The sequence below is a fragment of the Mustela erminea genome, chromosome 16 (genome assembly GCF_009829155.1).
Source record: "Mustela erminea isolate mMusErm1 chromosome 16, mMusErm1.Pri, whole genome shotgun sequence".
Classification (NCBI taxonomy): Eukaryota; Metazoa; Chordata; class Mammalia; order Carnivora; family Mustelidae; genus Mustela; species Mustela erminea.
In genome coordinates, this window is record NC_045629.1 from 2,911,986 (window position 1) to 2,937,165 (window position 25,180).

At 36.7% G+C, this 25,180-nt stretch overlaps 1 pseudogene; it reads left to right on the forward strand.

Moving 5' to 3' along the window:
- Positions 1-5,032: 5,032 nt before the first annotated feature.
- LOC116575499 lies at positions 5,033-8,119 on the forward strand (annotated as a pseudogene).
- The last annotated feature ends 17,061 nt before the right edge of the window (positions 8,120-25,180 follow it).

Genomic DNA, 25,180 nt, shown 5'->3' on the forward strand with positions numbered 1-25,180 from the left:
GCCTTCATTTGAGGTCAGGAACACAGCAAGGATGCCCACTGTCAGCACTCTTGTTCAAATAGTACTAGAAGTCCTAGCAACAGCAATCAGACAACAAAGAGAAATATAAGGTTCTAATATTGGCAATGAAAAAGTTAGACTCTCTCTTTGCAGATGACATGATACTTTATATGGAAAACCCAAAAGACTCCACCCTCAAACTCCTAGAACTCATACAGCAATTAGATAATGTGGCAGGATACAAAGTCAATGTACAGAAATCAGTTGCTTTCTTATACACTAACAATAAAAATCCAGAAAGGGAAATTAGAGAATAAATTCCACGTACTATAGCACCAAGAACTATAAGATACATGGGAATAAATCTAACCAAAGAAGTAAAGGATCTGTACTCAAGGAATTACAGAACACTCATGATAGAAATTGAAGAAGACACAAAAATATGGAAGACCATTCCATGCTCATGGATCAGAAGAAAAAACATTATTAAAATGTCTATACTGCCTAGAGCAATCTATACTTTCAATGCCATTCCAATCAAAATTCCAACAGCATTTTTCAAAGAGCTGGAGTAAACAATCCTAAAATTTGCATGGAACCAGAAGAGACCCCAAATTGCTAAGAAAATGTTGAAAAAGAAAGCCAAAACTGGGGGCATCACGTTGCCTGATTTCAAGCTTTACTACAAAACTGTGATCACCAAGACATCACAAAAACAGACACATAGACCAGTGGAACAGAGTAGAGAGCCCAGATATGGACCCTCAGTGCTATCTTCAAATAATCTTTGACAAAGCAGGAAAAAGTACACAGTAGAAAAAAGACAGTCCTTTCAAAAAATAGTGCTAGGAAAATTGGACAGCTATGTGTAGAAGAATGAAACTCAACCATACTCTTACACCATACACAAAGATGAACTGAAAATGGATAAAAGACCTCAATGTGAGGCAGGATTCCATCAGAATCTTAGAGGAGAACATAGGCAATAACCTCTTCGATATCAGCCACAGCAACTCTTTTCAAGATATGTCTCCAAAGGCAAAGGAAACAAAAGCAAAAATGAACTTTAGGGACTTTATCAAGATCAGAAGCTTCTGCACAGCAAACGAAAACAGTCAACAACACAAAGAGGCCACAGACACAATGGGAGAGGATATTTGCAAATGACACTACAGACAAAGGGCTGATATCCAAGATCTCTAAAGAACGCCTCAAACTCAAAACACACAGAACAGATAATCATGTCAACAAATGGGCAGAATACATGAACAGACACTTCTCCAAAGAAGACTTACAAATGGCTACCAGACACAGGAAAAAAATGTTTATCATCACTAGCCATCAGGGAGATTCAGATCAAAACCATGTTGAGATACCACCCTACACCAGTTAGAATGGCCAAAATTAACAAAACAGTAAACAACATGTGTTGGAGAGGATGTGGAGAAAGGGGAACCCTCTCACACTGTTGGTGGGAATGTAAGTTGGTGCAGCCACTTTAGAAAACAGTGTGGAGATTCCTTAAGAAATTAAAAATAGAGTTACCCTATGACCCTGCAATTGCACTACTGGGTATTTACCCCAAAGATACAGATGTAGTGAAAAGAAGGGCCATCTGTACCCCAATGTTCATAGTAGCAATGGCCACAGTCATTTGACTGTGGAGAAAAACAAGATGTCCTTCAACGGACAAATGGCTAAGGAAGATGTGGTCCATTGATATTATGGAAGATTATGCTTCCATCAGAAAGGATGAATACCCAGCTTTGTATCAAAATGGATGGGACTGGAAGAGATTATGCTGAATGAAGTAAGTCAAGCAGAAAGAGTCAATTATCATATGGTTTCACTTATTTGTGGAGCATAAGGAATAACATGGAGAACATAGGGAGATGGACAGGAGAAGGGATTTGGGGAAATTGGAGGGGGGAAACCAACCATGGGAGACTGTGGACTCTGAAAAATAATCTGAGGGTTTTTGAGAGGCAGAGAGTGGAAGGTTGGGTGAACCTAGTTGTGGGTATTATAGAGGGCATGTATTGCATGAAGCACTGAGTGTAGTACATATAAAATGAATTCTGGAACACTGAAAAGAAATTTAAAAAATAAATTTAAAATTTTTAGAAAAGTGATTGTGAATAGGCAAATTATTTAATAAGGGGGAAATGTGTTGCTAAAATTATTTTTATTAGTTATAGGCAATAATACCTATAAATGCCCATCACCTTGTTGAAATAAAGTGTTTAATCCATTGTTTTCAAATTAAACAAATGAAAAATCAGGAAGAAACATTTTTGAAATGTTCTTTTATTTTTAAAAAATATTTATTTATTTATTTATTCTTTCATTTATTTATCAGGGAGAGCAAAAGCAGGGTAGTGGCATGCAGACAAGGAGCCCAATGGGACTTGGTTCCAGGGCTCCAGGATCATGACCTGAACTTAAGGCAGCCTTTTAACTGACTGAGCCACCCAGGAGTCCCAAAATTTTTTCTTGGAGAGCATACATTTCTATTACACTATTTTTTTTTTAAGATTTAGTTATATGACAGAGAGAGAAAAAGCACAATCAGGGGAAGTAGGAGACATAGAAGCAGGCTCCCATGACCAGGGGGTGGGGGAGCTCAATTGCAGGACCCCAGGATCATGACCAAAGGCAAACAACTAACTGAGCTACCCAGGTGCCCCTAAACTAAAATTCTTAAAAGGTTTTATAATCTGGTTACCTCTACCTAACATTTATAAGAGTATCTAAGTACACCCTTATAAAGGGCATAGACAGCAGATTCTTCATGTGTGGGCGAACCTTTTTCAAAAGTACTCCACCAAATTTTACTTGGTTGTTGCTTTCTACCACAGCAATCAGATTTTTATCAGCCCCAAGAATTATTCAGCTTAGACTTTTTTACATCTCTCTATTCATATTCCTCATAATTAGGAAGCAGCTGTTTCTAGCCTTCTCTGACAGCAACTGTCAGCTGCAGGTGGGATATTGATGATCGAGGAAAATGACAGATTGCTTAATGTCAGTGACTGAATACCACATCGAGAAGTACTATAGAGATACAATATCTACATTTCACATCTGAACCTTATAATTGACTTATTTCTGTCAGATTTCAACAAGAGGGTTTATGACTTCTTTTAGAATAAAACTGTGAATATATGATTAGACATACCTGTAGCTATATCTCATGCTCTTTCTGTTAAATCAAATACTAATAATCAAACACCTTGTGTTTCTATAAAATCAAATTGATTTCTGTAAAATCAAACACCAATAATCAAACACCTTCTTTCAAAGAAGATGAGTTATTAACAGATCTGTCAGATTATTTAATCTATGTTTTCCTTTCATATTATAAAAGTATTCTAAATTATACAATATAAAATGAAGGCTTATATATCATAACTCCAGCTTAACTTTTAAAGAAGAGAATGATTACTGGATCTTTCCTTTAGAAAGTTACTTATTTTCGCCTTTAAGAAGGGTAAGATACACAGAGGGAAGGAGAAATCTCAGGGACAGTTATATGGTGGTTCTGATAATTACAAAAGCTTCTGTTGTGTATTTCAAATAATATAAGAATTATTTAATTAAGAATAAGTTTAAAGTGTAGGACATGTGAACTCAATTGAAACAATGATTTAAAAGTGCTAATTCATTACAGGTTATATAATTAAATTCTTTTCTTTTTCTGCAGAACTACCAATGGCTTATTGCACACTAAAATAGAAAATAAATAAAATAGGTAACATTCAACTTACAGATATGATGGGAGTGGTAATATCTAATCATATCTGTTCCACTTAAATCCCTGATTCTATATCATTATATAAATTAGTAGTGTTGGAAACAATTGGGTTGAAAATCAACCTTTGTTAAAAATCAGAGCATATGGGGCACCTGGGTGGCTCAGTGGGTTAAAGTCTCTGACTTCGGCTCTGATTGTGATCCCAGGGTCCCGGGATCAAGCCCCATATTGGGCTCTCTGCTCAGTGGGGAGCCTGCTTCCCCCTGTCTCTCTCTGCCTGCTGCTCTGCCTACTTGTGATCTCTGTCTGTCAAATAAATAAAATTAAAAAAAAAAATCAGAGCATAGCAACACATACACTTTCTAAAAATACAGTTGTACATAATAAATTTCAGTTATCTTGAAAATGGAAATAACAATGAGGGAAGTTATGTAATTTTTTTTTATTTTGTTATGTTTTGTTGTTTTGGTTTGGTTTACTAGATGGATATACAAATAAAATATCTACAGATGAAGAGCAATAGGGGTGTTATAATTAAGAATGTCTAAAAATAGTTGGGATGTTATTGGGAAAAGGTACTGAAATTTACATTAGGTTTATTTTATTTGGGTTTTTTTATGTTTTTTGCCTTTGCACTAAATCAGATAATTTTTTAGAGTAAATAATTGTGATGAGAAATCCTACAATAAAAAAAATTACCTGCTTCATTTAAATATTGGATCAGAATAAACTTTAGAATGAGTAGTAAAAAAAAATCACCAGCTTCTCTGACATTACCCTTGTTTTAAACTTTTTAACATTTCATATTTACAGAAAATGTGCAAAAATATCACCAAGAATTTCAATATATTTTACCCAGATTCACCAAATGTTAAAATTTTATATGTGCTTTACCATTTTATCTAATTCTATCTATCTAACCTATTTATCAAGTAAATTCTATTTCTTTTTTCTAAGCCTTCTGAAAATAAGTTGCAGGCATGCTTTCCCTTTGCCTTAATTAAAATTTCAGTACGTTTTTCCTAAAAAAAAGAATTTTTTTAACATAAAATAGAATTATCAAAGTTAGGAAACTACTTGTAGTCTATAGATGGTGAGAAGCAAATGCCAGTAAATCCGCCTTGAGGAGCAGTGTTTTCATGGTGGTCTAGCATGACACCCTCTCTGGACCCAACATATAGGTACTCAGCAGTTGCCATGAAGTATGGTGCCATGAGGATTCACAACAGAGGACAAGGTCAAAAATGAAAGGAAAAAAAAAAAGAAAAAAGACTGTCTTTGAAATATATGAAAATCAGTAACAAATCATGAAAATCTATATAAAGCCACTTTGGGGACAACTATTTTACAGAGACTTACATTCTGTCACCTTTTCTGAGGACAAGTTGAAAAATTTCTCAGCAAAAATGTCAGGTATCTTATTCCAAATATAAATGAAGTGTTAGAGAGGATGTGGAGAAAGGGGAACCCTCTTACACTTTTGGTGGAAATGTAAGTTGGTGCAGCCACTTTAGAAAACAGTGTGGAGATTTCCTAAGAAATTAAAGATAGAGCTACCCTAGGACCCTGCAATTGCACTACTGGGTATTTACCCCAAAGATATAGATGTAGTGAATAGAAGAGCCATATGTACCCTAATGTTCATAGCAGCAATGGCCACAATCGCCAAACTGTAGAAAGAGCCAAGATGCCCTTCAGCAGATGAATGGATAAAGAAGATATGGTTCATATATACAATGGAATACTATGCCTCCATTAGAAAGGATGAATACCCAATTTTTGTATCAACATAATGGGACTGGAGGAGACTATGCTGAGTGAAATAAGTCAAGCAGAGAGAGTCAGTTATCATATGGTTTCACTTACTTGTGGAGCATAAGGAATAACATGAAGGACATCAGGATAAGGAAAGGAAAAGTGAATTGGGAGAAATCAGAAGAGGGAGATGAACCATGAGAGACTGTGGATTCTGAGAAACAAACTGAGGGTTTTGGAGGGGAGGGAAGTGGTGGGTTAGGTGAACCTGGTGGTAAGTATTAAGGAGGGCACATATTGCATGGAGCACTGGGTGCGGTACATAAACAATGAATCTTGGAACACAGAAAAAATAATATTAAATTTTTAAAAATGAATAAGTATAGAGGTCCTTGGTTGGCTCAGTGGGTTAAGCCTCTGCCTTCAGCTCAGGTCATGATCTCAGGACCTGGGATCTCTGTTCAGTGGGATACCCGCACACACATGCCTACCGCCTGCCTCTTTGCCTACTTGTGATCTCTCTGTCAAATAAATTAATTAATTAAATATTTTTAAAAATTAAAAAAATAAGTATAAATACATACATACATACAAACGGGGTGGGGGGAGGAAGTATGTTAAATTTGTACAAACCTTGGGAAGAATTTCTTCTGTACCAAGTCCAGAATCTGTGTATACTGTACAAACCACTTCACCTCATCCCACCCATGGTGGAAGTTCTATTAAGTCTCCAGATTCAGTGTGTTTGAACAGAGGAAAATCATTCGTTGAAAAAGCTACAAGGACTATGATGTTATTCCTTCAAATAGTATATTATGAAATGCTGTATCATGAGGAGTAAAAATTCTTCATATTTATGGGGGAAAGAGTAGATATTGGCACCCAGAAAGCAAGAACAAGTATATTCAAAAAACCTTTTGTAAAGGTGGATGATACAAACCAACTTTATAGATCATTTCATCATTAGCTGACTAATCTGCCTTTTATAAATTACTTTCTTCAGAAGCTTTCAGTCCATTTGATAGATATGATGTTAAGCATCCAAAAGCAAACTCAGAATTCAAGCACATGGCAATAAGTGTGGTGGAATCCTGAGTCAATACCACTTGAAAGAGAAGAAAGAAGGATACTGAAAATATTGCAGAAATATGAAGCTCTTGAAACTCATCTTCCAAGTGAACAACACAGAAACTGCACATAGTAACCACTATCAAGTTGTTGATGATATTGTATCTAAGTTAATTTTTGACTTTGTGCAACATTAAAAGGACATGCCTAAAAAGAAATAATAAAATACAGTATTCAATTCCTTTTTCCTATTATTGCAACTGTTCTGAAAAAATTCTGAACCAAAAGAAAAGCTAGAATTGCAACATATTTCTCTGAAAGCCTTCAGAGGAAAGTAATTGAGCCACATTTCCTGTATAAAGAAATCCAGGAACCTGAACAAAAGTTTGTGTTTATTTCAGAATGCATCCCTTAACCTTCAAGCAAATTGAGAGGACTAGATGAGAAATAAGCAGTGTATGTTCCAAGTTAAATCCAGATAAAAATGACATAAAGCAAAAATTTATGAATCTACCTCTATATAAAAATATACAGTGATGCATTCTTGACATTCATGAACATAAATTAATAATAAATGAAAATGACTTTGAAGAACTAAGTGTAAGCCACTGTCCATATAAGCTATAAGCAACAGTACAAGTTTCTAATGTCAATCAGATAGCACTGCATCTCAACCAAAACAAAAAGTCAGACACTGTGTTTTTTTCCAGCAAAGGATCTGAAGAAAAAGGACCTTCACCCAATATTTGGTCACAATTCTGGACTGTTATCAATAAGCAGTTCACAGAAACAGCTAACAACGCAGGCAAAGACTCCATTCCAAAGTCCTCTAAGGAATGGAGTCTTTGCCTGCATTGTTATCTGTTTCTGTGAACTGTTTATTGTGACAACTGTTTACTGTGACAATTCAGCATATGGATAATTTGCCTTTTGGTAAGATCAACTGGAAAGTGAAAATATTATTAGGAATAAATAAAACAATTTAGAACCAAGGTGGAATTTGATAAAGAAAGAATTGAATTTCTTATTATACAAGAAGGAACAGAATTTGTACCTCACCAATACAATCCCTACTGGACTTATTTCAGACTGGTGAAGAGAAGTCAGAATTTTGGGGCTTCACAAGCTACACTGAAAACAGTGGTATATGCTTTAGATATTTGGGAAGAGGAAATTTTAGATAATCCATTGTCAATGTTTTTCTCTTCCATTTCAACTTCTGCAACTTCCTGGCTTTTAGACTTAAAAAAAAAAAAAAAAACCTCTCAGAAAGAAAAAGAAATCAGAAAATTACCATTGCTATAAGTCAGTAAATATGTAGATGTTATAGATATTTTTTCCAGTTGGCAAATGAATAAATGCACTCAAAAACAATTTTTCCCATTTTCCTTCAGTTAGCATTTATTTTAAGTTTTCTGTTTTGTTTTGAAGCATTCACAACCATTTTTCTGTTATTATAGTAATGAGAAAATTGATTGGAGTAATACATTTCTACATGGCTTTTCACATGCATCAAGAGAAAAGATTACCAACTCTGGCTAAATGGAAACTTCTATCATTCCACATGTATTCCACATATTTCCAACTGACAGTGTTTTTCTCTTATTTAATGTAACCAACCCAAACACAAGATTTGGGAGATTAAGAGGTCTCAATAAATAGTCCCTTTTTAAAACCTGGAGCCTCAATACCTAGAAATAAAACAGATGGAGAGGAGGAGGGGTAAGATGGTGGAGAAGTAGGAGACCTGTTTCAACTGGTCCCCTAAGTGAGCTAATTATCTACCAGAATATTCTGAACACCCATGAAATCAGCATGAGATATAGGATTATACACTTTTGGATTTCTATGGGGGCAGAAGATACCAGTGGAGAGGTAAACTGGTGTGGGAACACTTGGACTGATAGTGGAGGATAAATAGAAGAGGGAGGGAGCCATTAGAAGTGACTCATTGGAAAGTAATACCCTCAATAAAATGTGCCCTGTGATTGGGGACCAGCATTAACTTGGAGTCTGATTAAAAGCATTAAAAAAGAGCAAATGATCTTAAGGGGCAACTGCTGGAATTGGGTGGTCACAGGTACAGGCCTAAGCCCATGTCTCAAGACAGCCACTGCCAGTGACCACCCATGCCAGAGAGAGCATCAGCAGTGCCTCCAGTTCCTGGTCCCAGAGCACCCCGGGTTGCTCAGCTTGCACCACCACTCAATGGGCACATTCACACCCCTGACTGAGGGAGTCTGATGTGGGCACCAGCCTGTGCTCTCTAGAGCTACAGACTTTTGTGTTCTGTGAGCACTCCATGACCTGGGTCTCAACCTCGCTCCACACCTGTGCCTGAGATTGCTCCCTGCAGGCGCTAGCTGGTGGTCTCTAGGATGGACTAAGAGTCTGAAAACTACCAGCCTGGGCTTGAAGGAACTCAGCATGCACTACCTCTGGTGGGGATCTCTCAGCCCTCAGAGAATGATCTCTGAAACCATGAACTCTAGACCCCAGACAGCAGTCCCGGCAAAGGCAGCCACTGGAAGTGGGCTGCCTGGACCAATATCACTTGCAGGTTTAGTGGCATGGGGTGCAGAGACAAGTGGGCCCTTCTGGCAACCCCTGTGATAGTGGCTGGGGACATGCACTGACTGTGGGAGGAATCATGGTTCAGCAGAATGTGCAGAGGGGGAGTCTGTGTGTTCTAGACCACCCAGAGGGGAGCAGACTAAGGCTTCTCTCTGAGATGGAGGTCTTGGTGCTATTTGCTTTCCACTAAACCTCCAAAAAAAACCACAAAAAGCCCCCAAAGACTAAGAACCACCAGAGAACAAAAGCCTGAAAAGCCAATTTCCACAGAAATTGTCCCTTGATAGGGAACAGAATGACTCAACCCAAACAAGACTGACTGAAAAACTATGCTCCAGGTCGCTCCCCCAGAAAGCCAACCAAAAGAATGAGAGGACAACCACTACAGGATCCCCATAAAACTGTAAAACCCCAATATCAGAGGAAAACAAAATATTAAGCTCCCAGTACTTCCCTAAAACCTTATATTTCATAGATACAACTTTTACTTTTAATTCGTTGTCACTACTCCTGTTCTTTTTAATTTTTTAACCAACTTACCATTACAGCTAGAGGATTGATACAACATATTCCATAATAACCTTTTAACTTGAACTTTTTTCATACATATTCTTGTGTTTTTCTTTCTCTTTTCAGTTTTTTAAATATGTATATAGATATAAGCTTCAAGGTAATCCTCTTTCATAATGAATACTACCCCTATATATAAACCAGTTTTAATCTCCCTTTATCTCTGAAAAGATAAATCCTTTAATAAAGATATCAAGATACACCCAGAAAGAATTAAAATAAACTTGCTCGCCCACACCAAGGGTTTATAGCCACCCTCCCATCTTTTCTTCTGTCAGTGTTTCTATGTATTTGTTTCTGTTCTGGTATCATATAAATCTTATTATTAGGGTTTATTTTGGCTAGGTTCTTTCTTTCTTCTGTCATTAACTTTTGTCCGTCTTTTAGTTTATACATTTAGGTATAAACTAAAACTTAAAAATCTTACCTTTGGTCCCATTTTTGCTCGGCCTTCACTTTTTTTCCTTTTTTCCCCAACTCTCTCTTTTTTTTCTTTTTTTCTCCCTTTCCACTGGGGACTCACGATTACTCAGAAGCTTCCAGGGTGCACCTTGCCTGGAACACAGTTGATACATTCAGCTACACATCCCCTCAGCCATCTCTCACCAAAATGACTAGGAGGAAGAATGCCCAACAGAGGAAAAATTCAGAGACTGTTGGATATCAGTCTCCATCAGAGCTATTGGATATGGACATAAACAGTATGTCAGAAAGGGAATTCAGGCTAACAATCATCCAGGCAATGTCTACGTTGGAGAAAACTATTAATGACAATATAGAATCTCTTCTAGGAGCAGAACTGAAAGATGCCTGGGAAGAAGTTAAAAATGCTGTCAATGAGATCCAAACTAATCTAAATACTCTAAAAGCTAGGGTAACCAAGGCAAAAGATAGAGTTAGTGATCTAGAGGACAAATGATAGAGGAAAAGGATCAGGAGGAGGCCTGGAACAAATAGCTTAGAAGCCATGAAAACAGAATTAGGTAAATAAATGGTGCCATGAAACTTTTCAACATCAGAATTATTGGGATCCCTGAGGGGGAGGAGAAAGAAAGAAGACTAGAAGATATAGTTGAACAAATTTTCCATGAAAATTTTCCCAGTCTGGGGAATGGAACCAGCGTTCATGTCCTAAAGGCAGAAAGGCCTGCCCCCAAGATCATAGAATCCAGAAAGACCTTGAGACACCTGATTATGAAAATGATAAACCATAATTTTAAACAGGAGTTCTTGAAAGCAGCTAGGGAGAAGAGATCCCTTACTTACAAAGAAAGGCTCATCAGAGTAACATCAGACCTGTCCACAAAAACCTGGCAAGCCCAAAAGGGCTGGCAAGATGTATTCAGAGCACTAAATGAGAAGAACATGAAGCCAAGAATACTTTATCCAGCAAGACTGACATTCAAAATGGATGGAGAGATAAAGAGTTTCCAAGACCAGCAAGGCTTAAAAAAAGTATGTGATCATCAAGTCAGAACTACAAGAAATAATGGGTGGTGGGGGCGGTTCTATAGAAAAAGAAAGAACCCAAGAGTGTCGTTGAACAGAAATTTATGGAGACAATCTATAGAAACAAGAACTTCACAGGTAACACAATGTCAATAAGAACGTAACTCTCAATAATCACTCTCAATGTGAATGGCCTAAACGCTCCCCCAAAATGGCACAGGGTTGCTGATTGGATAAAATGACAGGACTCATCCATGTGTTGTCTACAAGAGACCCATTTTGAACCTGAGGATACATCCAGACTGAAAGTGAAGGGATGGAGAAGCATCTTTCATGCCAATGGGCCTCAAAAGAAGGCTGGAGTAGCGATTCTCATATTAGATACATTAGATTTTAAACTAAGACTATAGTCAGAGATACAGAAGGACACTACATCATTCTTAAAGGGTCTATCCACCAAGAAGATCTAACAACTGTAAATATTTGTACCCTCAATATGGGAGCAGCCAACTACATAAGACAACTGTTAATCAAGATAAAGAGTCGTATTGATATGAATACATTAATAGTAGGGGATCTTAACATGCCACTCTCAGTAATAGACCATCCAAGTTTTGTATCAATGAAACTAGAAGCTGTTTTTTTTTTGAAAGAATCAATAAGATTAATAAACCATTGGCCAAACTAATCCTAAAGAAAAGAGAGAAGACCCAAATTAAAAAATTATGAATGAGAAGGGAGAGATCATGACTAACACCAAAGAAATAGAATCATCAGAAATTTTATTATCAACAGTTATATGCCAATAAGTTAGCAACTGAGATGAAATGGATGCATTCGTGGAAACCTATAAACTTCCAAAACTGAATTAAGAAGAAACTGGCAACCTGAATAGAACAATATCTAGTAAGAAGATTGAAGCAGTGATCAAAAAACCTCCCAAAAAACAAGAGCCCAGGATCTCATGGATTCCCTGGAGATTTCTACCAAACATTCAAAGAAGTAGTAATACCTATTCTCCTGAAGCTGTTTCAAAAATAGAAACTGAAGGAAAACATCCAGAGTGTTTTCATGAAGCCAGAATTACCCTGATCTCCAAACCAGGCAAAGACTCCACCAAAAAGGAGAATTTCAGACCAATATCCCTGATGGATATAGACGCCAATATTCTCAACAAGATCCTAGCTAATAGGATCCAACAAAACATTAAAAGATTATCCACCATGACCAGGTGGGATTAATCCCTGGGATGCAAGGGTGGTTCAACATTTGCAAATCAATCAGTGTGATAGAAGAAATCAATAAGAGAAGAGAGAAAAAGGACATGGTCTTCTCAACTGATGCAGAAAAAAAAAATTTTTTTAACAAGATACAGCATCCATTCCTGATTAAAACGCTTTAAAGTATAGGGATAGAGGGAACAGTCCTCAACTTCATATAATCTATCTATGAAAAACTCACAGCGAATATCCTCCTCAATAGGGAAAAGCTGACCCCCTTCCCTTTGAGGTCAGGAACACAGCAAGGATGCCCACTCTCAGCACTCTTGTTCAACATAGTACTAGAAGACCTAGCAACAGCAGTCAAACAACAAAAAGGAAAAGAGAATGTATTCCAATTGGCAAAAAAGAAGTCAAACTCTCTCTCTTCACAGATGACATGATACATTATATGGAATACCCAAAAAAACTCAAAACCCAAAACCACCCCCTAGCTACTAGAACTCATACAGCAATTCAGTAATGTGGTGGATACAAAATCAATGTAAAGAAATCAGTTGCTTTCTTATACACTAAAAATGAAAATATAGAAAAGGAGATTAAAAATTTGATTCCATTTACTATTGCACCAAGAACCATAAGGTACCTGCGAATAAACCTAACCAAAGAGGTTAAGGATCTGTACTCAACGAACTATAGAACTCTCATGAAAGAAATGGAAGAAGACACAAAAAGATGGAAGACCATTCCGTGCTCATGAATTGGAAGAATAAACATTGTTAAAATGTCTATACTGTCTAGAGCAATCTGTAGTTCCAATACCATTCCAGTCAAAATTCCACTGGCATTGTTCATAGAGCTGGAACAAACAATCCTAAAATTTGCATGGAACCAGAAGAGACCCCGAATTGCTAAGGAAATGTTGAAAAAGAAAGACAAAATTGGGGGCATCATGTTGCCTGAATTTAAGCTTTACTGCAAAGCTGTGATCAGCAAGACAGCATGGTACTGGCACAAAAAGAGAGCCCAAATATGGACGTTCAACTTCATGGTCAACTAATCTTTGACATAGCAGGAAAAAATATACAGTGGTAAAAAAGAGTCTTTTCAAAAATGGTGCTTGGAAAATTGGTCAGCTATGTATAGAAGAATGAAACTCAACCATACTCTTACACCATACACAAAGATAAACTCAAATGGATAAAATACCTCAATGTAAGGCAGGATTCCATTAGAATCCTAGAGGAGAACATAGGCAATAACCTCTTCAACATTGGCCACAGCAACTTCTTTCAAGACATGTTCCCAAAGGCAAAGGAAACAAAAGCAAAAATGAACTTTTGGGACTTCATCAAGATCAAAAGCATCTGCACAGCAAACGAAACAGTCAACAAAAACACAGAGGCAACCCACACAATGGGAGAAGATATTCGCAAATGACACTACAGACAAAGGGCTGATATCCAAGATCTCTAAAGAACGCCTCAAACTCAATACACACAGAACAGATAATCATGTCAACAAATGGGCAGAAGACATGAACAGACACTTCTCCAAAGAAGACTTACAAATGGCTACCAGACACAGGAAAAAAAAAAATGTTTATCATCACTAGCCATCAGGGAGATTCAGATCAAAACCATGTTGAGATACCACCCTACACCAGTTAGAATGGCCAAAATTAACAAAACAGTAAACAACATGTGTTGAAGAGGATATGGAGAAAGGGGAACCCTCGTACACTGTTGGTGGGAATGTAAGTTGGTGCAGCCACTTTGGAAAACAGTGTGGAGATTCCTTAAGAAATTAAAAATAGAGTTAGATTAAACATATTCAGTTCTTTCTGGAGATATATTAATAAATAAATGGATTTGGAAATGTATATACAGACAGGAAATTGCCAGAAAGTCTATTTAGTTTTGTATCGTGTTTAACCATAAAACAAATTGATACTGACTAGTAAAAGTAAAAATCCAATACATTTAGAAAATTTTATGTATGGTGCATAAATACCTAAAATGTATATACAAATTTTGGTGATTTAAACAGAACTATTATTAAACAGAACTATTGTATAAATGCTACTACTGTGCCAGTGATAACTATTAAATATTTCTCCATCTCACTTACAGATTCTTCAGTTTTTAGTTTTCTTTAGATAATTTTTTAAAGCTGAGATCAAGTCTGAGGCTTAACCAACTGAGCCACCCAGGGATCCAGTTGAAAACAGAGCTACCCTATGACCCAGCATTTGCACTACTGGGTATTTACCCTAAAGACACAAACTTAGTGATCCGAAGGGGCACACGCACCCAAATGTTTGTAGCAACAATGTCCACAATAACCAAACTATGGAAAAATCTAGATGTCCATCAACAGATGAATGTATAAAGAAGATGTGGGGTGTGTGTGTGTGTGTGTGTGTGTGTGTGTGTGTGTGTGTGTATACACACAATGGAATACTATGCAGCCTTCAAAAGAAATTAAATCTTGCCCTTTGCGATGACATAGATGGAACTAGAGGGTATTATGCTTAGTGAAATAAGTCCATTGGATAGAGACAACTATCATATGATCATAAGTCAATTGAAGAGAGACAACTATCATATGATCTCCCCTTTATGAGGAAGTGGGGATACAACATGGGTTTGGGGTGTAGGAAAAGAATAAATGAAACAAGTTGGGATTGGGAGGGAGACAAACCATAAGAGACTCTCAATCTCACAAAACAAACTGAGGGTTGCTGGGGGGAGGGGGGTCAAAAGAGGGTGGTGGGGTATGGGCATTGTGGAGGGTATGTGCTATGGTGAGTGCTGTGAAGTGTGTAAACCTGGCAATTTACAGACCTGTACCCCTGGAACTAATAATACATTATATGTTTATAAAAAATAAAAAATAAAAAAATAAAATTTTAAAAATGACAAAAATATTTTTTAAAGAAATGAAATATATACTAGTTTGGGATGCCATAACAATGTACCACAGACTGAGTGGCTTAAACAACAGAAATTTTTGTCACAATTGTAGAAGTCAAAGATCAAGGTGCCAACAGGACTGATTTCTTCTGACATCTCCTTTTCTTGGTATGTAGATGGCCATTTTCTGTGTTTTCACATGGTCTCTCTGAGTGTGTCCTAATTTCCCTTAAAAGGACACCAGCCATATTAGATATTAAAACTCATTCTAATGACCTAGTATTAATATTAGTAGCTCTTGGAAGACCCTGTGTTCAAATTCAGATGTTTGTAGGGGTTAGGACTTCAGTGTATGAATTTTAGGAGTACACAATATCCATAACATGATATGTGCATATTTTAAGCTAAAATTTTAAATGTACAAATTAAACATTCATAAGTATAAGATCATGTATGAATGTATGTATAGTATATGCACATATGCAAAAACTGAACTGAAATCAATTAGGTGGGGAGTGATGGCCAAACTGAGAACATCATAAAATATTTTAGGTATAGCTAGAAGCCAGAAAGTAAAATTTCCAACTGAATATGTAAATGGTGGTACAGAGGATGTTTATTTTCTTGTAATTGATCTTTTTCTGCTTAATATTTGAAATTCTGATAAAGAAATAGTAAATCAATTACAGAGATAATACATTATAATTAATATTGAATTCTTCATTAGAATTTATATCAATATTTTTCTCAAAACTAAAAGAACACACGCTTGATGACTGAGGCTTGATCTATTTAATAATAATAACATTTTTGCCAAAATGAAACATTCTCTGTAATATCAGATGAAAAGGAATCTTGGCAATTATCCCAGTGATACTTCTTCTTTTAGACAGTTCTATGCTTGTATAATTTGCCAAATTCCATTGTGGGATTATCTCCACAAATAGTTACAGTTTTTAATAATACACTTTACCTTGGTGCTTTCTTGAGAAAGAGATTATTTATAATTTTTCTTATCTTCAGTTCAATCCATCTCATAGAGTACACACACACACACACACACACACACACACACACTTGATTTGTGTGTACAATTGAATTATGGTTTTTCACTGTTGTATTAAAAATACACATGTCTGAACAAACACCTAAAAATAAATATTACTCTAAATCTGTGACTGTTGGTGGATGAAAATTTACAATAGTGTTGATTTTCCAATGAATAGAGTTAATGTTCACAATCCCCATCATGATGCTGGAGTTGTGATTGATCTCATTGTGTCTCATCAGCTCCTTAGTAGCCACTTAGCCTGATATGCATTTCAGGGACTATAAGAAACTCTGACTTAACCTTGGAATTCCACAAATCCTATTTATTTTTCCTGTAATAGCCTTTCCTACATTCTCACAAAATGAAGTCCCATCAGTTACTTTTTTTTTCAAACTATATGTCATTCTCAAAGAGCAACTTACTGATTTTGCAATCTAAATTGAATTTCATAGCAATGATCCCATTTTGTAAATGTATATTTATTGCTGAATGATGAATTTGTTAAAAAGCTCATGCTCTGACTCAACTATAAGGGCCTGAATATGACTGATTTATTCTCCCCTGCATATTCAGCACCAAATACTATTCAGCAAGTTGTAGGCAGTAAATGTATATATTTTTGAGGAAACAATCAATAAAATAATAAAATAATTTTGCTAACTTCATCTATAAGCTTGCCTTCAGTCCCTGTTACACAAAGAAAAGTGTTCTGTTTGATGCTCATATACAATTATCTTCATAAGCTAAGATACCAAGTTTCATCTGAAACAAATCTTTCACAAAATTTAATCATCCAAAATATAAAAAGCCATTCTTAGAATATTCATACAGTTTTCCATAGGGCTCCAAAGATAATTTCTTAATGGACAGTTCAATCAGGCTTAAGGAAGTGAGTCATATTGCATGTCTTCTCCTGTAACCTGATTGAAGGAGAATTCTTTCCCAGAATATTTGTGTTACTTTATAACCCTAGTATATATTGCCTTGGTTAACATATATAGCCTATTAATACTTCCATTTCATTGTTTAGTAAAAGAAAGCAACTTTTGTAGCAACATGGACGGGACTGGAAGAGATTATGCTGAGTGAAATAAGTCAAGCAGAGAGAGTCAATTATCATATGGTTTCACTTATTTGTGGAGCATAACAAATAGCATGGAGGACATGGGGACTTAGAGTGGAGAAGGGAGTTGGGGGAAATTGGAAGGGGAGGTGAACCATGAGAGACTATGGACTCTGAAAAACAATCTGAGGGTTTTGAAGGGACGGGGGGTGGGAGGTTGGGGTACCAGGTGGTGGGTATTATAGAGGGCACGGATTGCATGGAGCACGGGGTGTGGTGCAAAAATAATGAATACTGTTATGCTGGAAATAAAAAAAAATAATAAAATAATTAAAAAAAAAAAAAGAAAGCATCTAACTGAATATGTTACATCTACTCTTGGTTTATTGTTGTTTGAGGGATATTTATTTTTCAACTTTGAAATATCCTTTTACCTCTTCCAAATTAGAACATACTTTCCTAACATGATCTTTAAAGTGGAAGAGATATTTATGTAAAATTGCTGACATCATCCAAATCTTTACTGATTGCCCTACTTGGAATATCATTATCTATCATTAGATAGATATCATTATCTACTGCAATTAATTTCTATTGCAATTTAATTATTGCAATTTATTTCTGCTTTCTACATTTAGAAATACACTCCAAAAGAATAATGCTTATCTAAAAAAGAAATAATAGCTTCATGTAGTTTGTCTCCAATCAAATCATATTTAGTTTTAAATTATTCAGAAATTGAATAAATATTACCATTCTACCATTCCCTCCCAAGATAGCTGCCTTAGATTCATTTTTTCTGTCATTACTAAACTAAGATAAATATTTAAATAAATTTAAGTTGTTTAGTAAGTTTTGTAATAAGGAAAGTATTGAAAATTTCATAGATCAGTTGAACTATATTATATGGGAATAAAAGCCAAGTGAGTAAAATCTTCTTTATCTATTCAGCTGTTGATGGATATCTAGGTTCTTTCCATAGTTTGCTATTGTGGGCATTGTTGCTATAAACATTATGGTGCATGTGCCCCTTTGGATCACTACATTTCTATCTTAAGGGTAAAAACCCAATAGTGCAATTGCTGGGTCATAGGACAGCTCTATTTTCAACTTTTTGAGGAACATCATGCTGTTTTACAGAGTGGCTGCACCAGGTTGCATTCCCACCAACAGTGTAGGATGGTTCCCCTTTCTCCCCATCCTCACTGGAATCTGTCATTTCCTGAATTGTTAATTTTAGCCATTCTGACTGGTGTGAGGTGGTTTCTCATTGTTTCGATTTGTATTTCCCTGATGCTGAGTGATGTGGAGCATTTTTTCATGTGTCTGTTGGCCATCTGGATGTCTTCTTTGCAGAAATGTCTTTCATGTCCTCTGCCCAATTCTTGATGGGATTATTTATTCTTTGGGTGTTGAAATTGCTAAGCTCTTTATAGATTTTGGATACTAGCCCTTTATCTGATATGTCACTTGCAAATATCTTCTCCCATTCTGTCAGTTGTCTTTTGGTTTTGTTAACTGTTTCCTTTGCTGTGCAAAAGCTTTTGATCTTGATGAAATCCCAATAGTTCATTTTTGCCCTTGCTTCCCATGCCTTTGGCGATGTTCCTAGAAAGAAGTTGCTGTGGCTGAGGTCGAAGAGGATTTCTGCCTGTGTTCCCCTCAAGGATTTTGATGGATTCCTTTCTCACATTGAGGTCCTTCATCCATTTGGAGTCTATTTTCATGTGTGGTGTAGGGAAATGATTCAGTTTCATTTTCTGCATGTGGCTGTCCAATTTTAGCAACACCATTTGTTGAAGAGATTGCCTTTTTTCATTTGGACGCCTTTCCTGCTTTGTCAAAGATTAGTTGACCACGGAGTTGAGGGTCTATTTCTGAGCTCTCTATTCTGTTCCATTGATCTATGTCTCTCTTTTTGTGCCAGTGTCTTGATGATGACAGTTTTGCCATAGAGCTTCAAATCTGGAATTGCGATGCCACCAACTCTGGATTTTTTTCTCAATATTCACCTAGCTATTTGAGGACTTTTCTGGTTCCATTTAAATTTTAGGATTATTTGTTCAATTTCTTTGAAAAAAAAATGGATGGTATTTATATAGGGATTACATTAAATATATAGATTGCTTTAGATAGCATAGGCATTTTCACAATAGTTTTTCTTCCAATCCATGAGCATGGAACATTTTTCCATTTCTTTGTGTCTTCCTCAATTTCTTTCATGAATACTTTATACTTTTCTGAGTACAGGTTCTTTGCCTCCTTAGTTAGGTTTATTTCTAGGTATCTTCTGGTTTTGGGTGCAATTATAAATGATATTGACTCCTTAATTTCTCTTTCATCTGTCTTGTTGCTGGAGTAAAGAAATGCAACTGATTTCTGTTAATTTTATATCCTGACACTTTACTGAATTCCTGTACAAGTTCTAGGAGTTTTGGAGTGGTCTTGGGTTTTCCACATGTAGTATCATATCATCTGCAAACAATGATAGTTTGACTTATCTTTTGCTGATTTGGATGTCTTTAGTTTCTTTTTGTTGTCTGATTGCTGAGGCTAGGACTTCTAGTACTTTGTTGAATAACAGCGATGATAATGGACATCCCTGCCGTGTTCCTGACCTTAGCGGAAAAGCTCTCAGTTTTTCTCCATTGAGAATGATATTTCATGGGTTTTTCATAGATGGCTTTGATGATATTGAGGTATGTGCCCTATATCCCTACACTTGGAAGGGTTTTTATCAGGAAAGGATGCTGTACTTTGTCAAATGTTTTTTCAGCATCTATTGAGAGTATCATATGGTTCTTGTTCTTTCTTTTATTGACACATTATATCACATTGACTGATTTGAGGATGTTAAGCCAACCTTGCATCCCTGGAATAAATCCCACTTGGTTGTGGTGAATAATCTTTATTTTTTATTATTATTATTATTTTTAAAGAAAGTGATCACAAGTAGAGAAGCAGGCAGAGGGGGAGGGGAAACAGGCCCTCCACTGATCAGACAGCCTGATGCGGGGCTCAATCCCAGGACCCTGAGATCATGACCTGAGCCTAAGGCAAAGGCTTAACCCAGTGAGCCACCCAGGCACCCCGTGAAAAATCTTTTTTACTGTACTGTTGGATCCTATTGGCTAATATTTTGGTGAGAATTTTCCCATCTGTTTTCATCAAGGATATTGGTCTGTAGTTCTCTTTTTTGAGGGCATCCTTGTCTGGTTTTGGAAACAAGGTAATGCGGGCCTCATAAAATGACGTTGGAAGTTTTCCTTCCATTTCAATTTTTTGGAACAGTTTCAGGAAAATAAGTATTAATTCTTCTTTAAATGTTTGGTAGAATTCCCCTGGGAAGCTGTCTGGCCCTGGGCTCTTGTTTATTGGGAGATTTTTGATGACTGTTTCCATCTCCTTACTGGTTATGGGTCTGTTCAGGTTTTCTATTTCTTCCTGGTTCAGTTTCGATAGTTTATGTGTCTCTAGGAATGCATCCATTTCTCCCAGATTGTCAAATTTGCTGGCGTATAATTGTTTGTAATATGTTCTTATAATTGTTTGTATTTCCTTGGTGTGGGTTGTGATCTCTCCTCTTTTATTCATGATTTTATTTATTTGGGTCCTTTCTCTTTTCTTTTTCATAAATCTAGCCAGGGGGTTATCAATCTTATTAATTCTTTCAAAGAACCAGCTTCTAGTTTCATTGATTTGTTTTATTGCTTTTTGGGTTTCTATTTCATTGATTTCTGCTCAGATCCCTATTATTTCTCTTCTCCTCCTAGGTTTATGCTTTCTTTGTTGTTCTTTCTCCAGCTCCCTTAGGTGTAGGGTTAGGTTGTATATTCGAGACCTTTCTTGTTCCTTGATAAAGGCTTGTGTCACTATGTATTTTCCTCTCAGGACTGCCTTTGCTGTGTCCCATAGATTTTGAGCTGTTGTGTTTTCATTATCATTTGTTTCCAAAAAAAAAAAATTTTTTTTTTTTAGATCTTCTTTAATTTCCTGCTTGACCCATTTATTCCTCAGAAGGATGTTCTTTAGTCTCCATGTATTTGGGTTCCTTCCAAATTTCCTCTTGTGATTGAGTTCTAGCTTCAGAGCATTGTGGTCTGAAAATATGCAGGTAATGATCCCAATCTTTTGGTACTGGTTGAGACCCGATTTAGGACCTAGGATGTGATCTATTCTGGAGAATGTTCCATGTGGACTAGAGAAGAATGTATATTCTGTTGCTTTGAGATGGAATGTTCTGAATATATCTGTGATGTCCATCTGGCCCAGTCTGTCATTTAAGGCCTTTATTTCCTTGTTGATCTTTTGCTTGGATGATCTGTCTAATTCAGTGAGGGGACAGTTAAAGTCTCCGACTGTTATTGTACTATAGTCGATATGTTTCATTGATTTTGTTATTATTGGTTTATATAATTGTCTGCTCCCAAGTTTTGGGCACAGATATTTAAAATTATTAGATCTTCTTGTTGGACAGACCCTTTAAATATGATATAGTGTCCTTCCTCAACTCTTATTATAGTCTTTGGCTTATAATTTAATTCATTTGATATAAGGATTGCCACCCCAGCTTTCTTCTGATGTCCATTAGCATCATAAATTGTTTTCCACCCCATCACTTTAAATCTGGAGGTGTCTTTGTGTCTAAAATGAGTTTCTTGTAGACAGCACATTGATGGGTTTTGTTTTTTGATCCATTCTGATACCCAGTGTCTTTTGATTGGGGCATTTAGCCCATTTACATCCAGGGTAACTATTGAGAGGTATGAATTTAATGCCATTGTATTCCCTGTAAGGTGACTATTACTGTATATTGTCTCTGTTCCTTTCTGTCTTACTACTTTTGGGCTCTCTCTTTGCTTAGAGGACCCCTTTCAATATTTCCTATAGAGCTGGTTTGGTTTTTGCAAATTCCTTTAGTTTTTGTTTGTCCTGGCAGCTTTTTATCTCTCCTTCTATTTTCAGTGAAAGCCTAGCTAGATATAGTATTCTTGGCTGCATGTTTTTCTCATTTAGTGCTCTGAATATATCATGCCAGCTCTTTCTGGACTGCCAAGTCTCTGTGGATAAGTCTGCTGCCCATCTAATATTTTTACCATTGTATGTTACAGACTTCTTTTCCCGGGCTGCTTTCAGGATTTTTCTCTTTGTCACTAAGATTTGTAAATTTTACTATTAGATGATGGGGTGTGGACCTATTCTTATTGATTTTGAGGGGGGTTCTCTGCACCCCCTGGATTTGATGCTTGTTCCCTTTGCCATATTAGGAAAGGATTTTAGTTCCTTTATTTCTCCAGAAAGTGCTTTTATTTCTCCAGACAGGGTTTCTCTAATATCTTCCATGCCTTTTTTGACCCCAGCTAGTACCTTGAGAATCGTGATTCTGAACTCTAGATCTGACATATTACCAATGTCCATATTGATTAAGTCCCTAGCCTTCAGTATTGCCTCTTTTTCTTTTTTGTGGTGAGTTTTTCTGCCTTGTCATTTTATGCAGATAAGAATATATGAGGGTGCAAATAAAATACTAAAAGGGTGGCAAAGACCCCAGGAAAATGTGCTTTAACCAAATCAGAAAAGACCCCAAATTGTTGGGGGAAGAAAGAGGGTAAAAAGAAGTTCAGAAAAATAAAAATTTTAAAAAAGAAAAATAAAGAAAAAATATAAAAAAGAAAATATCTATATTAGACTGGTGAATAGAACAGAGTCACCCTACTTAATTTGGGGAGTATTTTGGTCTCTTAAAAGAAACTACCTCCCAAAATTTTAAAAAATGAAAATATATATGCACACACACTCACACACACACACACACACACACACACACACACACACACAAAGGTAAACACAATGAAGGGATGTAATATGACTATAATGATGAAATTTAAAAAACAAAAAATATCTAGGGGTGCCTGGGTGACTCAGTGGGTTAAAGCCTCTGCCTTCAGCTCAGGTCATGATCCCAGGGTCCTGGGATTGAGCCCTGTGGGGAGCCTGCTTCCTCCTCTCTCTCTCTCTGCCTGCCTCTCTGCCTACTTGTGATCTCTGTCAAATAAATAAATAAATATATTTAAAAATATCTAAAAAAGGAGTTGATAAGATATGTTGTTTGGGAGTAAAAAGAAAAAGAAAGTGGAGAAAATTTTCTCAGGCTGGAGACTAGAACAGAGCCCTGTACTATATTTAGGGTATATTTTGATCTATTAGAAAAACTTGTATCCCAAATTTCTTTTAGAAATAAAAAACCCTATGGGTATACAAAAAATAAAGTCAGACACAATGAAAGATAAAATATGACTATAATAATGAAGGTTCAAAAAGATTTTTTTTAACGAAAGGTATTATTAAGATAAACTAGTTTAAAAACTTTAAAAATGGAAAGAATAAAAGTTAAAAAAATTTTAGCTAAGAAAAAAATAAAATTAAAAAGAATTAATTAACTTTGCAAGACTAAAGAATCATGGGGAGAAAGCCATGAATTCCATGCTTTGCTTTCTCCTCCTCTGGAATTCCGCTGTTCTCCTTGGTAAGTGAACCTGGTCTTGGTAGGATTTCTTGCTGATCTTCTTGGGGAGGGGCCTGTTGTAGTGATTCTCAGTGTCTTTACCTGAGACAGAATTGCACTGCCCTTGCCAGGGGCTGGGCAAAGTAATCTGCTCAGGTTCGCTCTTGGGAGCTTTTGTTCCCTGAATGCTTTCCATAGAGTTCTGGAGGGCAGGAATGAAAATGGTGGCCTCCCAATCTCCAGCCCGGAGAAGCCAAGAGCTTAGGGCCCCACTCCTCAGTGCACCCTCAAAGGTGCTCAATCACTCCTGTCTCCCAGGCCTCTGGCTGTGTGCCAAGCTCATTCAGCCTGTGACCAAGCATCTCTGTCTCTGGAACACAGCCCCTCCTGGAGTCTCCAAACCCACCAGATCCCTGCACTCTTCCGGGGGGGGGGGGTCTTCCAGGATCTTGTGGGAGTCTCTGCTCACAGAGCAGTGACCTGACTGTGCCACAGATCACAGCTGAAGGTAACCCTGAGTTGAGAACTCCCTCCTCTGTTCCGTCTCTGTAGCCAGCTTCCCTGCTCTAATACCTACAAGCTCTGCAACACTCAGACACCCCCAATCCTTCTGTGACCCCATGGGACCTGAGACCACAATGTCCCCGCATGGGCTTCACCCTGGCTTAGCCTCTGGAGCAATGCCCCTCAGTGGAGCAGCCTTTTGAAAGTTCTGATTTTGTGCTCCCTTGCTCTGCCACTTGCCCAGGACCCAACCCCTCCCCCCACAGTCTATCTTCCTGTTGCTTTGGACTCACTTCTCTGCAGGTCCTACCTTTCAGAAAGTGGTCAATTTTCTGTTTTTAGATATGTTGCCCTTCTTCTCTTTGATCTCCTGTTGGAATTGTAGGTGTTCAGATTGGTTTGATAAACATCTAGCTGATCTCCTGCTAGATGTCATCTCAGCCTGCTACTTCTCTGCCATCTTGATTCCTCTAATTATCACTTTTTTAAACTCTGTATGTACAGTTTTAGAGGAACTAATTTTTTCCCAATACACAAAAATGCGATACCTGAATAAGTTCAACTGATATTTAATAAAAAATGTTTAAAATATCTCTCATTGTTAAATGAAGAAAATAAGTCTTCTTTTCCTGTGTTATTCTTTTTTTAATTTTTTGTAGTATTTGACAGATACATTGTAAATTGTTCTGATAAGGATTTAGTTAGTAGTCCAATGATGGCTAGCATTTAGAGTGGTTGTCTGACAAGCAATC